This window comes from Mustela nivalis (genome assembly GCF_964662115.1).
Source record: "Mustela nivalis genome assembly, chromosome: 1".
NCBI classification, from domain to species: Eukaryota; Metazoa; Chordata; class Mammalia; order Carnivora; family Mustelidae; genus Mustela; species Mustela nivalis.
In genome coordinates this window covers 169,944,864-169,960,926 of record NC_139020.1, presented here as the reverse complement: position 1 = coordinate 169,960,926, position 16,063 = coordinate 169,944,864, and the positions used below count along the sequence as shown (strand labels likewise).

Here is a 16,063-nt window from a genome sequence, read left to right as displayed (position 1 = left end):
ACTTCACAAATGGTCCAGAAGGCCAGTTCTGGCGGTTACCAGTGATGGAGCATTGATGTGGCAGGAAGTGTGTAGTGTGGGACCCAAAGATGCCCCAGAGCCCTGCCCTATCGTTGGGGGCGGGTGGGAGTGGGGTCAGGGGTGGGGGGATGTATGCTCTGGTTTTTTCCTGGGCTGTCTAGTTGATTTGTAGGTATAAATAACATCCCCCTTTCACTCTCAAAAGTGCCCAGATTAAGAAGATAACTTATCTCACTGGATTTCTGGGGCAGAGGGTGTGAGCTAATTGGACTGGGTTGGGCCTGCCGCAGACAACGGCTGGAGCCTGTGGAAGGTGATACTGTGCGGGTACCAGGTGCCGGTGATGATGGTGGCTTGGGTTAGCACAGTTCCTAATTTTCCAAGAAAAGCTGGAGATCTAGGTTTTTATGTAAAATCATTCTATTTTTTTTCACAGACTTTATTTTTTTAATATATTATTTCATAGCTTTTTTAAAGAACTGCCTCCCATCAAAATGTTTCCAAATTCCCTTGTAGTCCACACTTAAAGCACACCTGTGGTTTGGGCTAGCAAGCGGTCCATTTCCAACCTCTGCTAAAGGAAGTGACAGTCTATTGAGACTAGTAAACAGACCGTTACCACACAGTTGATAAGGGTGGTGACCAAGGTGAGCTCAGGGTGAGTCAGAACCCAGAGGAGGGGCAGCGACCTCAGCTGGCAGGTGGGAGTCAGGGAAGGCTTCCTGAAAGAGGTGACAACGGAGTTGATTCCTGAGAGATGAGTGGAACAGTTCCCAGAATTGATAATAATGACGGGAGTCTTTTGTCTTGCTGCTTTCTAGATGTTTGGCACTGTTGCTAACAACCATACAGGAATCACCCCCACTTAACCAGCACATATCACCCTATAAATCAGGTACCTCTATTATTCTCATTTCCCAGAAGAGAATGAGGCACAGAAAGAGTTAAGTAACTTGCTGCAGGGCACAAGGTCAACATGTGCCATGTGATCCATCATGCAGGCTCTGAAGCCGTACTCTAGAAGATTCTGTGGAGGAGCAGAAGGACATGCCCTAAGAACTGTCAGCCACGCTAATGAACCTGAAGGTGGGCCATTGCAGCTGAAGCTTGAGATGTGTTTATAACACAAGGCAAGGAAGTGGACGGCGGGCTGGGACACAGGAGGCTGCCGGGACTGAAGCGTGCCCCTGCTCGGGAGCCTGGATTCTTGAAGACTAGAGCGAAATGCTAGAAGATTTAAAGATCGGCATGACACACCCCCCACTTCCCTCTCTCCATTTTACAGAAGAGAAAACCGAGGCCTAGAGCACTTCCCTCACTTCCCCGAGGCCACACAGGCTAGTTCAGGGGCCAAACCTGGGCTCCTGACTCAAACCGGACAGAGCCCCGCCTTAGGGAGTTGTCGAGTGGGAAAGGAGAAGGCCCAGAACCGTGGCTTTCAAGACTTTACACCGAAGATTAAAGAGTTATCTAACAGAAGTTAATCTGCTTGGGTTCTGTTCCCTCGCACGCCCTGGGTGGACCCGGGTTGTTCTTTAGGCCTCACCCTCCCCACCCACCGGCCTCTCGTGGAGGGAGAGCTTTCTCGAGAACAGAGCTCTTCCTTAGAAATCCTGGGTCTGGGCTTTCTCAGGGCCCGCCACTACGGAAAGGCGGTGGATCAGATGGACTGCAGCCAGCCCTTTGAAACCACTCCTGGGTGGTAAATAAAGTCCTTGGAAACCGAAGCAGCCTGATCTGTGAGAGGCCTGACAGGGTGTGGCTGGCCAGGCAGGCAGAAGACCGACAGCCCTTCAGAGACAATTCCTATCTCTGCTCCTGGGCCTAATGGCTGCCGCTGATAGATCGACTCGCGTGCAACTGAGAGGGCGACCCGGCCTAGACGAGTCTGTCTCGTTCCGGCTTGATCGCAGGGCGGAGCAGTCTCATTGCACTCTGCTGTCCTCTCAGGCCGCTGAGCCTGGGCTAATTTGCATGGATGCATTCAAACCACCTGGCTGGCTCAGGGGGTTGGGGAGATCCTCTGAGGATACTGCAGAGGGTCATGCATGCTAGAGCTGTCCTAGGTGGCCTAGAGTGCACAGCAAGCACTGTCCTAGGGCCCACGGGTGGGCAGCACCCCTCGGTCTCATGGGACTCGCATTCTAGGAGAGGGAACAAAAACAATGAATGGGCAAGTAATAAACAACGTCAGAGACAGTGGAGATGACTCTAGACCAGACTTCTGCAACGCTGGCACTACTGGCATTTTAGTCTGGATAATTCTTGGTTGTGAGAGGCCGTCCTATGTATTGCAGAATATTTAATATCTCTGGCCTCTGCCTATTAGATGTGAGCAGCAACACCCTCAGATATGACAACCAAAAATGTCTCCAGGCATTGCCACATATCCCTTGGAGGGCAACATCACCCCTGCCTGATTGGCACCCCTACTCTAGACTAGAGCTCTTCAATGAAAATATACTGCAGGCCACATGCACAATTTAAAATTTTCTAGGACTCGGGCGCCTGGGTGGCTCAGTGGGTTAAGCCTCTGCCTTCAGCTCAGGTCATGATCTCAGGGTCTGGGATCGAGGCCCGCATCGGGCTCTCTGCTCAGTGGGGAGCCTGTTTCCCCCTCTCTCTCTGCCTGCCTCTCGGCCTACCTGTGACCTCTCTCTCTCTCAAATAAATAAATAAAATCTTTTAAAAAAAATAAATAAAAATATAAAATTTTCTAGGACTCACATGAAAAAAAGTAAGAAGATGCAGGTGAAATAAATTTTAGAATATATTTTATTTTACCTGGTATATCTAAAATACTATGATTTTAACGTAATTCATACAAGAAGTTTTTAGAGAGAGATTTTACATCACTTTAGTTTTACTAAATCTTCAAAATCTGGTGTATATTTTATACTCACAGCACACCTTAGTTGTTTTTTTTTTTTTTTTTTAAAGACGTATTTATTTATTTGAGAAAAGAGAGAGGGTGCCTGGTTGGGGAGGAGCAGAGGGACAGGGAGAGAATCTCAGCAGACTCCCAGCTGAGGGAGCCTGATTGGGGTGGGGAGTTGCTCAATCTCAGGACCTTGAGCTTGTGACCTAAGCTGAAACCAACAGTCTAATGCTTAACCTACTGAGCCACCCAGGCGCCCTTTCACGGCTCATCTCAGTTCTGAGAGCGTAATGCTAGACTTCCCATCACTACTGCTTGGGTACTGAGCTTAAATGTACTCTCTCCCAGGCTCATGGGAAAGGCAGCCGCAGACAGAGCCTGGCTGCTCGGAGTGTGGTGCCAGACCAGCAGCGGTAGTGTCACCTGTCCTGTCAGAAATGAATCTCAGGCCCCTCCCAGTACCTGCTGAATCAGAACCTGCGTTTTAATGAGCTCCCTGGGTCGTGTGTGTATACATTAAGGCATGAGAAGCGCTGGTGAGGAAATTGAAGTGCCTGGTGTCAGGCATCTATCTTGGAGGGGACTGAGGTCCATGAAATAGTTTGGTGAGCAGACACTGCATGTTCCTATTAGCTGACCTGGGGGGTCTCAGTTTGCTCATCTATGAAATCGGGATTACAAATGCTCTGGGTTGAGGTGGCCCTAAGTGGGAGCTGTGCCAGACCGCCTTTCCTCAGCCCACAGCTCCCCTGTCCAAGGGCCTTCCCTGTAGGCTGGAGAGGAGTGAACAGAAAGTGATTGCTGCTGCTAGTGGTGGTTCCCCAAGAGGGGAGACCCTGAACCCCACTGCAGGGCTTGCGTAGGTAGGGAACCCATGTAGAGGGACCTAAGGGGCTTGATCATGGGGCAGGCCCTCACTCCAAACCAGGTTTATGGCACGTGCAGGAAGACTTACACACTCTCACACCTCTCACACACACTCCGTGAGTTGTCACGGGGGAGCCTGGGAGTGGTGGAGATTTTGAGGGTGTTGGGGGAGACTCTGCCCACCGATGTGGACTTCCTGTCCCCAAGGCCAGAACTCTATAAAATGATTATTAAGGAGCTAGCGGTTTACTGTTTTCCAAGTCCTTGTCCTTCCTCAGGAGGGCCATATGCTAGGGGTCAACCTGGCATCTACCGGGGAGACTCGGGCCCCCCACCCCCAGCAGCCCAGGATCTGTTCTCTCTGCTGAATGTCAACTCCTCTGGATTTCTAGTTACAACATGTCCAAGTGAAAGGTGCTTATCTCAAAGCCCCAAGGCAGTCTTCGCTTGGTGCTCACTTCCTTTCTCTTTCAGGAGGCCTCTGGGCGGACTCTGAGAGGTCAGGCAAAGGCCGGAGCCAAAACCAGTGTGAGAGGGTGTTCCTGCAAGTGCCGGACCTCCGTCAGGGTAGAGATCAGCCAGCACGGAGGTGTGAGGTGGGCACTGAAAGAGTGCTCTCTGCCTTGATTTTCCCCTTCCCAGTGAAGTACAACTTAATCTTGGGCAAGCCAGAGTGCTGCACTGGGGTTCATGGCTGTGGGTTCCTTTGGGGTGCCATATTTGTGAGGATGAGTGCTGTAAAGAACCAATAAAGCCCCAGTGCTTACCCTGCCTCCATTGTGATGCGTAAATAGTGCCCTGCACCAGGTCAGGACTTTAAAAAGAGGCTGGAGAGGGGCGCCTGGGTGGCTCAGTGGGTTAAGCATCCGTCTTCGGCTCAGATCATGATCCCATATCCAGCTCCTTGCTCAGTGGGGAGACTGCTTCTCCCTCAGCTTGTTGCTTCCCATGCTTGTGCTTTTTCGCTCACTCTCTCTGACAAATAAATAAATAAAAATCTTAAAAAAATAAATAGAGAAGAAAAAAATGTTGGGGTCGGGGAGAAGGAAGGGAGAGTGGAGAGCGGGAGGGAGGTAAGGGAAGAGGAAGAAGGAAGGAGAGGAGAGGGAGAAAGAAGGAAAAAATCAGGACCACATGAAGTAACCAAAAAAAGAAAGAGAAAGGGAGCGCCTGGGTGGCTCAGTGGGTTAAGCCTCTGCCTTCAGCTCAGGTCATGATCTCAGGGTCCTAGGATAGAGTCCTGCATCCAGCTCTCTGCTCAGCGGGGAGCCTGCTTCCCTTCCTCTCTCTCTCTCTGCCTCTCTGCCTACTTGTGATCTCTGTCTGTAAAATAAATAAATAAAATCTTAAAAAAAAAAGAAAGAAAGAAAGAGAAAGGAAGCAAGGGAAGACAAGAGTGGAAGAAACAGACAAAGAAAACTAGATCTACTGCCTACTTCATATTGTTATGGGCATTTTACTATTATTTCTCCTTTTCCTCTTCATCTTCCTTCTACCCCTTTCTTCTCCATCTCATACCCTTTTGCAAGCAAGGAGAGGGAGACTCAGAGAGCCCACTTTGAGCCAGACTGCCTTGGGCTGAAGTGACCCTTACTAGCTTAATGACCTTGGGTGGGTCACTTAATCCCTCTGGACCTCAGCTTCCTCATCTGTAAAATGGGATAATAATAACGACCTTGCAGATTTGTTGAGTAAACAAGATAACACACATAATGCCTAGCAACTGTCTCATGTTCAAAACATGGTAGTTATTATTAGCTTGATTACTTTTAAGGAAATTGTCGGAGGCCAGAAAGCTAGTGGAAAGCCAGAGTTTTGACTTGGGGCTGCTGAGTCCAGAGCACAAACATTTCACCCCAGACTGACTCACTGACAAACTAGGAAAGTGGCACCTCAATTGTAAACCCTCTCTCCCACAGGTGTACATTTATGCCAGGGGAGAATAGACCTATTATTTTTGCCTGCCCAGCAACCATTACCTTTTATTATGGAAACAGCAGCTACCTTTTTCTCAGTCTGTGAGGTTCTTAGTCTGCGAGATAATTTTTTTTAAAGATTTTTTTTTTAAAGATTTTATTTATTCATCAGAGAGAGAGAGAGAGAGAGGGAGAGAGAGCAAGCACAGGCAGACAGAATGGCAGGCAAAGGCACAGGGAGAAGCAGGCTCCCTGCCGAGCAAGGAGCCCGATGTGGGACTCGATCCCAGGACGCTGGGATCATGACCTGAGCCGAAGGCAGCTGCTTAACCAACTGAGCCACCCAGGCGTCCCATTTTTAAAGATTTTTATTTATTTATTTGATAGACAGAGATTACAAGTAGGCAGAGAGGCAGGCAGAGAGAGAGGGGGAAGCAGACTCTCCGCTGAGCAGAGAGCCCAATGTGGGGCTCGATCCCAGGACCCTGAGATCATGACCTGAGCTGAAGGCAGAGGCTTAAACCACTGAGCCACCCAGGCGCCCCAGTCTGCGAGATAATTTTATTGGGAAGGAAGATTTCTTTAGAATAAGGTCTTAGACCTATAGATGTAAGCCCAGAACTATTGGAAGATTTTTTTGCTAATTTTGTGGGCTTATGAAGGCAGAGTTCAGAGTTCTAGATCAACAGATCCCTAACATTATCATTTGGGCACCTGGATACAACTGTGCCTGAAGCCATCATTTGGATTTTTCCCCTCCTAGGTAATCTGAATGCATTTTTATGTCCCTTGCAACCTAGTGTCTCTGCCTAATATAAGGCTTGTCTTATGCTAAGATTCATGTACCTTAAACCATACCAGGTTGACTCAACACTATAGAGACCAAAGAGGAAAAAGACAAAAGAAATAAATCAAAAACTTTCTCTTTCTCACTCTCTTTCATTTTATATGCATGGTACCTATGCTAATGGTTGCTAGATGAGTGTACAAACATGTCCAAGAAAGTCCCTTCATGTTACCACTTATTAATAACCTAATGACCTGCATAATAAACATCATGGTTCTTTGTATTGATACCAAAACTGTCCACATGAAGCCTGTGTCTGTTCCACAAAAATATATCAAGCTCTAATTCCGATGTCTCTTTGAGAAAACCGGAGTTGGTAAAACCTAAAAATATATATGTTTTACTATGAGTTTGGGATTGTCCTTGTGGCTGAACTCCTCCAAAGTAAGAATCATTTACCGAATATTTACTGTGCTCTTCCATGTGCCACTGTCTCAGGGTGTCTTAATCAGGATAATCAAGATAAGTAAAACAATTCCATCATTTCTTAGATATTTAGCATTCCAGCAGAGAACAAGCTCTCTCCTCTCCCTTCCCAAGGATGTATGTCTCCCCTCTTTTGCTTATAGACCATGACTTGGCAGTCCAGGGTCTCGACCTCAGAGCTGGCTTTGATTACCAGAGCCTTCGTGAACCCATCTGCTGGGGTGTTGAGTCAGAGAGTCATAAAGAGGAATGTTTCCCACTGAACCTCACACCAGGGCAGCTAGACTTGGAACTAGGCTGGCTGTTGACTTAGCTGCCCTGGAGGGGAGAAGATGGGAGACGTGGGAGGTAGGGAGCCTGCTCGAGGCAGACGGTCACCCCATGATGACCTCACCTGCCAAACCAGTGACTCACCCCCAGTCCTCCCCCCTCCCTGCCAGATCTTGCTCATGTGGAATACCTGAGGGGAATACCAGGCTCCTGTAGTTATCGAAAAGGCACAACTGTGAGCTATTTTTAAAGGTGTGACGTTTTCTTACTTTCAAGTGGAGGCAGCAACCCCTGCAAAGTCAAGAATTGGGTCTTAGGTTAAAGCCGTCTTAATAAATGCAGGAGAATCTTCTTTTAAAAGACAGAGTAGAAAGGAACGGAGAGCACTGGGGTGGTTGGTTTTCTGTACATGTTTTTTCATTGTGGCAAAATAATACATAACAAAATTGACCACTGTAACCATCTTATATACATGTATACAAGTATACACGTGAGTGACCTTCAGTGCATTCACCATGTTGGGCAACTATCACCACCATCCATTTCGAGAACTAGTTGCCCCTCCTGAGCAGAAACTGTAGAGGTATTAAACAATAATCCCGTTTCCTCCTCCCCCCACCCCCAATGCCAGCCCCTATAACTTCCATTTATTTAACTTTCTGTCTTTATAAATCTGTCTGTTCTAGGTACCTCATAAAAGTGGAATCCTACAAAATGTGTCCTTTTGTGACTGGTTTATTTCACTTAGCATAATGTCTTCAAGTTATCCATGTTGTAGCATGTGTCAGAATCTGTTTTTTTTTTTTTTAAGGCTGACTAATATTCCATTGTGTGCGTATACCATATTTTATTTATTCATTAATGAATTGATGGACATTTGGATTGTGTCTACTTTTTGGCTATAGTGTGTGGTTTAGCTTTGTGTCCTTGAAGTCCACTTTTTAAAAAGTGGTTAAAAGGTTTTCTGAAAAGAAAAGTTTGCGTGTAAATTGGGGCTAGGATGACCAGTTCTTACTACTCAGGAGTGTTGTGGAGATGAAGTTAGGTTCTGGGGAGCAAAGTACTTTGTAAACTCCAAAATGTCCTATAAAAATATTCTCACTTTGTTTCTAATATTTGCTTAGCAACTCCCCCCCGCCCATGGAGAAAAAAGGAACCGTACCCTAGCCCGTCTTCATATTATAAGAAATCTTAGGTGGAAGAGGCACAAATGAATGAGGTTTGGGGGATCTTATGTGCACTGCCCTCTTCCTGTTCTTTCTAAAGCAGAGTGCAGTTGTATTGAATGCTTATTATGGACCAGGATTTGATTTTATTAGTTACTAAGTATTAAGCTACTAGCTGTAGGACATAGACAAGTTACTTTACCTCTTTTTGCTTCAGTTTCTTAGTCTGCAAAGTACGAATCAAAACAATGAAACCCACCTCAGAGAATCGTGGATATTGAATGTGGTAAAATGACTATAGAGGATTTAGCAAAGTGTCTGACATTGGGTGGGCATTCAGTCACTGTTAGCTGCATTTATTTAGGTTGTTATTGTAGATTTCTTATTCTTTCTTTAGGATTATTGCTGCCCTGATCTTCTCAATCATTACTAACACATAATTAAAGACTAAATGCCTGGTCTCTGTATAGTGGAAAAAAAAAAAAAAGCGTCAATTCAAGGCACAGGCTAGATGCTCCATATTAAGCTTGCCCAGAATGACTTAAAACAAACACTGTACCGAAGGTGGATGAAGCCAGGGAATATTCTAAAGAGAATCGTAAGAAACTGCTCCAAAAAGATTAAAAAAACAAAAACAAAACAAAACAAAACAAAAAAAGCCCCCAAGAATTCAGAGTATTGAAAAGTCTATTTTGCCAGGCACGTCCTGTCTTGGGGTTGTTCTTTGTGTTTCGATTTGCGGGGTGGGGGGAAATGTTTCTTAGCCAAGGGTTGGGTGAGAGTGCTTTGAGTCCTGATAATCCTGCATAAAAATAACAAGAAAGGTGGCCCTGCAGGCGTCCCCAGGGGAGCAGGCGGGACCTGCAGCCGTCTCACTGGGCCGGCACCGAAGAACCCGAAGAGCTCGCGGTTTCCCGCAGTTGGTCCGGGTCACTTCTGAGGCAGGTTGGCCTCACCAAGACTGCCAGGATGCTGTCGTCTCCATGACTACAGAGTGCGAACCGGAGACGCAGCTTGCCAGTGGTGTCATCCTCCGAAACCAAAAGCCCCCGCCCCCACACCGCCCCAGCCGCTGGCCGCAGGCAGTGGAATTCTTCTGGGAAGGCGGCTGACGTCGCTGGCGGCCACTGCCCCAGCCCTGGCAGCGCTGATGCAAGCACAGCCCCGCGCCTGCAGGCAGGCAGCCCCCTGGGAGAGCTGGCGCAGCGCTCCGTCTTGTTCTCTTCCGGCCACCCCGCCCGGTTTTCCCTGCGAGGAGTCAACAGCTCCTGGGTGGTTCCTCACCGAAAGGTCCAGTGCGGGTGGGGGTGGGAAGGTGTCTTTGCCTAAACCAGTTCTTCCCCCTCTGTTCTTCCCAGACTTACTTGGAGAGTCAGAGCATCCCAGTCTGACCACGTGTGGGTCAATATGAAGGGCTCTCGGGCTCCCAGCCGCTCCCGGGACATGGCCCGGGTTGCCTGAGACACCTGGTGCCAACTGGTGCCAAGGCAACCGCCCGGATCACGAGGGGATCTGATGTCTGAGTAGGGAGGTGGTGAAGGGCCTGTGAAGTGCAAGGTGTCCACCCAGGGCTGGTCTCCATCGCCCTCTGCTGGGCAAATGAGAGAGTTACTCTAAAGTTCCCGCTGGGACCTCCCGCGCACTTGGGGTGGGGGTGGGGGACGGGGATGGGGCTGGAATAGTAGAGATCACGCTCCTTATGAAACAGACCAGGAAACTGAGGCTGAGAGAGGGCACGGGACCTATCCATCGTCCCGCTGCTAGGACCAATTTGGGACCAGGAGTCACACTGACATCCTCTCTGCACAAACTCTATGTTGTTTCAAGGGAGTGAGAAGTCTTCCCACAGAGGACTCATCATAGAGAACGTGTTTCACGTCCGATTTCCCTGTGACGCATTTCCTCACCAGGGCCTCCCAGCACCGGTCCTAGCGGCCTGGGGACTCCGACCCTTCCAAGGTATGCAAAACCAAAACCAGCTTCATGACAGCTTTAAGCGGCTCTTTGCCATTGTCCCTGTTCCTCTCCGCAGTGTGCAGTAGAGTTTTCCAAAGACCGTAAGACAGGCGGTGCAGCAACAGACTGCAGAAGCAGGTAGGAGAATACAGCCGTCTTCTATGAAGGCAACGTTAAAAGAGAGACGCAAACAAGCGCCATTCTGCTCATGAATTTTTGTTTCATTTTGTTTTAGAAAGCATAGCTGCTCCCACAAAAAGTATCTTGGGGCGCCTGGGTGGCTCAGTGGGTTAAACCTCTCCCTTGGGCTCAGGTCATGATCCCAGGGTGCTGAGCACGGAGTCTGCTTCCCCCTCTCCCTCTGCTACTCCCCCTGCTTGTGCTCTCTCTCCTTGTCTCACTCTCTGTCAAATAAATAAATTCTTTAAAAAAAAGTATGTTAATATATAATATTTACTATGTTTCAAGGAGTTGAGAATATTTAAAACATTTCTTTGTCCTATCTTCTAGAATGGCAAGTACAGATAGGTAGAGCTTCCATGAAAAAAAGCTCATTAGGGTCCTTTGGGATCATGAAGACTGTAAACAGCTCCTGAGACCCGTAAACTTTCAGAGAACAGTTGCTGCCTGGAAGGTGGCCTCTTCCTAGTCACTGTCCCATCCCCCTCTTTTATTTCCTTCCCTGTCCTCTTCACTGAAGAAATGACCTCGTTTCTTATTTATTTATGACTCATGGTGGGGGGTCTTGTTAAAATTCAAATTTGGATTCAGTAGGTCTGGGCTGAGGTTGAGGGGGTCCTCATTTTCCAACGGGTTCCCAGGGACCACACTTTGAGAACTTCTGCTTCAGTCTTGCTCTGCCCTTTCAGATGGTGTGATGCCCGCCTCAAGACAAAACAAATCAGATGGTTATTCAGTGTCATCAGTGAGACTGTTTACGCAGGTGGGACCAGTTTGTGTCTGCTCCAGGGTAAGGACTGTTGAAAAAAATTGAGGGTCAGCTAATATGCAAATTGGGAGAGGGAGCAACAGTGAAGTCAGGCCTCAGAGGCGTTGGAGCTACCGTTGAAAACAGGCGTGGAGCTTTGAACAGTAAACTAAAGGGCAATCGATTAAGGAGCATTAAATCAAAGATGCTAGGGGCTATGTTGCAGCAAGCTACTCATAAGACAGAAACGGTGCTTCTTCAGCTACAATTCTAGAATCAGCTAGAATCGTCCCCAAATCTCAAAGCACATGGTAGACAGTTGAATAATGGGAATTTTAGTTGTCATAAGGGAAAAAAAAAACCTTTACTGTGAGAGGGGGAAAGAATCTAAATATGCTGTATAACATTTTTGCATTGGGGTGGAAAATGTATTTAAAACCAAACTGCATGTAACTGTTTCTGCTATCTAATTTGGGGTGGTAGTATAATTTACATCAGTGGAAAAATGAATATCTCTATACTGGGTCTTTCCACTTACAGAAGGGAAGGAAGAGGACTGACGTAAAACTTGTGCCAGTTGGGTTATATCGCCAGAGAAGGGATTACAACTCAGATGCTTCCAGAGGCCAGACTTTTGAGTCACACAAAGCCAGGGTTCTGGTGGATTCTGGTGAAGAGTAACCGTCTCGCCTGGCAGAAGGGGCAGCTTGCTGCTGCCACATTTGATCAGGGAGCAATCCCCCACCCCCGCCATGTTGTCCTGTCCTCCCTAGGTTTTTGAAAGAAGACGGAGACCAGGGTTTTAGGCGAAATGCGTCCATTTTTTTAATATCGGGGAAAGAAATAAAATCGAATACACTATTGAACAGGTTTTTGTGCTGAGCCAAACAGAGCAAATCCTCCAAACTCTGAGGCAAATGAAGTGGGGAGCCAGGTTTGGTGGGTCTTTCTTCAGCTGAGCGCTGACGTTCAAGGCAGATAATATCTGAGGGGAGTGTGTGTGTGTGTGTGTGTGTGTGTGTGTGTGTGTGTGTGATGGTAAAGTGTCTTGCCTAATCAGATGGGGGAAATTTCAGTATTTCTGTGGGAAAGGAGCAGCTCAGAGGGAGGGCAGTCTTGGGGAACAGAGGAGCAACAAGTTTGAGGAATAAAGGGGGTGGGGGAGATGGTGAGCGTGCAGGGACGGGCCGGCATGGTGGTGGGGACGTATGTACCTCTGTTAGGTGAGGGAGTTTTTGAGGGGGTTGGCGTGAGGATGAAGGAAAGGAAGCTGTGTTCCACCTGCTGTTGGAGCTGCGCAGATAGAGGTTATGAGCCGCCTGAGGTGAGATGCAGCTGAGATAAAATAGTAGGAACAGGATTCAGCCTGGCGGCTGAGAGAACACAGCGTTCCAGGAACTACCAGAAAAAGTTGGGCTTGCCTCCGGGGATGGGTAGGGGCCTTCAGTCACTTTTATGTCTGAGGAGCAGGCAAGACACAGCAGGTAGCCTCTGTAGGGTGGTGAACTAAGGGATGGACCCTTCGAGCCACTGATTGTCTCATCTATAATTTGGGTAAAGTCATTTAACTTCTCTGGGTTTCGGCTTCCCTTTAAAATGAGTAATAATAACATCCGTGTCACCTCCCAATAAGGTTCCTGTAGGAGCAGTTAAGATATTATACGAGAAATGTTTGGTAGAAAAAGAGAACTAGGGACATGTGGGTGGTTCAGTCGGTAAGCATCTCCCTTAGGCTCAGGTCATGATCCCAGGGTCCTGGGATCGAGCCCCGCATCCGGCTCTTGCTAGGTGGGAAGTCTGCTTCTCCCTCTCCCACTTCCCCTGCTTGTGTTCCCTCTCTCGATGTGTCTCTCTCTGTCAAATAAATAAAATCTTTAAAAAGAAAAGAAAAAGAATTAGAATAAATGTGAGGTGTTGGCTGACAATGCTAGTGATTATGGACAGTCACTGAGCACCTACAGTGTGGGGCTGTGCCACACTAAGCGCTTCCCGTGCATGGTCTGATTGAAACTTCCTAGCACTGGCAGAATACCTCGATATCCCCATTATACAGAGAAGAAAACAGAGGTACAGAGAGATAAACTAACTTGCCCAAGGTTACTTAGCTGACATACTGGTAGAACTAGGTCGGAGTGACTCTGAATATGACCTTTGTAATTGCTCGGTGACAGGCTGCCTTGACGTGCATTCCTAATTTTATGCTGGCCTGCATATTGGAGAATATCAATCCTTTGTGCTTTTCAACACTACTATGTTGGTATATACAGGAATACAGGTTCTTCTTCTTCTTCTTCATTATTATTATTATTATTATTATTATTGGTATATACACGTTCTTATTCACTAGAACTTTAAAATATCATTTTGGTCATTCATTCAATCACGGATCTAGATCTAGTGAGTGCCTCCCGTGAGTCAGGTGTAGTGTTACTAGTAAGAATACCTCCACAAACCAAAGACAGTCTCTTGCCTTCCCGAAACTTACAAAGTAACTACAGAGAACAGAATTCAATGGTTACAGATACCGGGTGGGAAAGGCAAGTGCTTTGGTCTGAGGAAGGAGAGGACATCCTAGATAAGGCCTGAAGAATCAAGAGGAGGAAACCAAGGAAAGGTGTGGAGTGAGACAGTGTCCCAGACAGAGAGAATCTAATAAGAGAGAAAGCCAGGAGGTGAGCAAGTGCTGGGGGCCATGGAGGGAAGGAAGGTCAGACTCTGCCCAGCATGGAGGGTTCAAGGGCCAGTGGTGAGCGACGATGCTGGGAGGTGGTCAGGGACCCTCAGATCACGGAGGGCCTTGAGAGTCATGTGAAGGTATAGATAAATAGATCTACATTCGGGGCGCCTGGGTGGCTCAGTGGTTTGGGCTGCTGCCTTTGGCTCGGGTCATGATCTCAGGGTCCTGGGATCGAGCCCCGCATCGGGCTCCCTGCTCCGCAGGAAGCCTGCTTCCCTCTCTCTCTCTCTCTGCCTGCCTCTCTGCCTACTTGTGATCTCCGTCTTTCAAATAAATAAATAAAATTTAAAAAAAAAAATAGATCTACATTCATATGTTTTGTGTATGTTTTCATTTTTTCCCTTAAAAACCAAACCAGAATCATGCCTAATGCAGTATTTTTTAAAGACTTTAATTATTATTTGAGAGAGAGAGAAGATTTTATTTATTATTTGAGAGAGAGAGAGCACGGGCACATGAGCAGAGTGAGAGGCAGAGGGAGGGAACCTGACTCCTTGCTGAACAGGGAGCCCAGGGTGGGGCTCGATCCCAGGGCCCTGAGATCATGATCTGAGCCAAAGGCAGATGCTTAATGGACCGAGCCACACAGGTGCCCCTAAGATTTTGTTTTTAAGTGATCTTTACACCCAATGTGGGACTCAAACTTATAACACTGAGAGCAAGAGTCACACACTCCACCGACTGAGCTAGCCAGGCACCCCATAGTTCTGACATTTCTGTACACCTGGGAAACCATCACCACAATCCAGAGGATCAAGAGAAGGGTTACTTATGCCCCGATAATCTCCCTCCTGCCCCTTCCAGCCACTGGCAACTGCTGATTCGCTTTCTGTTACTATCAGTCTGCGTTTTCTAGAATTTTATCACTTGAATGTCTCAAGTCAATGGACTCAAACACTGTGTACATTTTTATCTCTCTTCTTTCACTCACATACGTATTATGAGACTCATCCCTGCTGTTGTGGATAACATGCTTTGTTCCTTTTCATTCCTGAATAAAGTCCTTTCCTGTTTTAAAACCTCCTTTTTTCTCCTAATATATCAAGATAGCTGGCTCTAGGTCAAATATCAGAATTCGAATATCAGCCGTGCCTTTAGCAAATGGACAAGCTTGGGCGGAGACCTCACTACATTACCCAGTTTCCCCAAACCTCAAGGACCATGTCCGTTACAAATGGATCTTAGCAGCACTACCTCGGTAGGCACGTTGAACGGTAAGTGAGAGGATGTGTGTCTCTGTGCCTGGCAATTGTTCAATAAAGTCATCAGGCGTAGTATTGCTACTATTACTGTTAGGGTTCACACCTGCTACTTTTTTTTTGTATTTTGGGGTTTTTTGTTTGTTTGTTTTTAACTCTTGAGCTTCAATTTTTAAAAATTTATTTATTTACCTAATTATTTTAGTTTTCTTAAGGAATCTCTAGACCCCATGTGGGGCTTGAACTCATGATGCCGAGATCAAGAGTCCCGTGCTCTACCAGGCGCTGACCCAGTCAGGCGTCCCTACGGTACATTTTAAGAGGACATCAGACACAGCCGTGGAATGCTGATGTGCCCCTGAAGCTAGAAAGCAGGGAGCAGAGACCGAGTTCCCTTCCTGGTGAAAGCGTGAGCTCCAGGGTGGACAAAGCCAGTGCCTTCACCTCTCTGCTCCCCAGATTCTCTTCCTCTAGCCCGCTGGCATCCGAAGTGGGGTTCGTGATGTGAGAGGACTTAGAGGTTCCCTCCGGGTGAGCAAAAAAGGGAAGCTGGGTTAACTACAACCCGTTTAGTCACGCAGACAATCATGCCTATCGTTCCAACCCCAGAGCCCCACGTCTTTTTTGATTGCTTGCTCAAACAGTACATTAAATCATCTCTAACATGCAAGAACTATGTTATGTTGAAACAGAAGCGTCTCCAAAAGACAAATACTGTATGATTTCATTCATATGTGGAACCTAAAAAACAAAACAAATGAGCAAACACAACACACCAGAAACAGACTCATAGATAACAAGAGAACAAAGTGTTGGTTACCAGAGGGAAGGGGGCGGTTGCAGAACAGGAGA

General features: G+C 47.2%; 2 long non-coding RNA genes across 3 annotated transcripts; one reads left to right on the top strand and one right to left on the bottom strand.

The window, feature by feature from the left end:
• Positions 1-400: 400 nt before the first annotated feature.
• LOC309863712 lies at positions 401-9,987 on the bottom strand. The gene is made up of 4 exons (XR_014311211.1): positions 9,756-9,987; positions 7,416-7,516; positions 4,534-4,741; positions 401-1,248 (listed from the first exon to the last, which is right to left on the bottom strand). It is a non-coding gene; the product is annotated as an uncharacterized lncRNA (long non-coding RNA).
• Positions 8,928-12,141, top strand: LOC309863718. Of its 2 annotated transcripts, XR_014311212.1 has the most exons (4): positions 8,928-9,681; positions 10,424-10,485; positions 11,217-11,317; positions 11,816-12,141. It is a non-coding gene; the product is annotated as an uncharacterized lncRNA (long non-coding RNA). The 2 variants fall into 2 exon arrangements; XR_014311213.1 differs by lacking the exon at positions 8,928-9,681 and having other exon boundaries at positions 10,360-10,485.
• Positions 12,142-16,063: the final 3,922 nt, after the last annotated feature.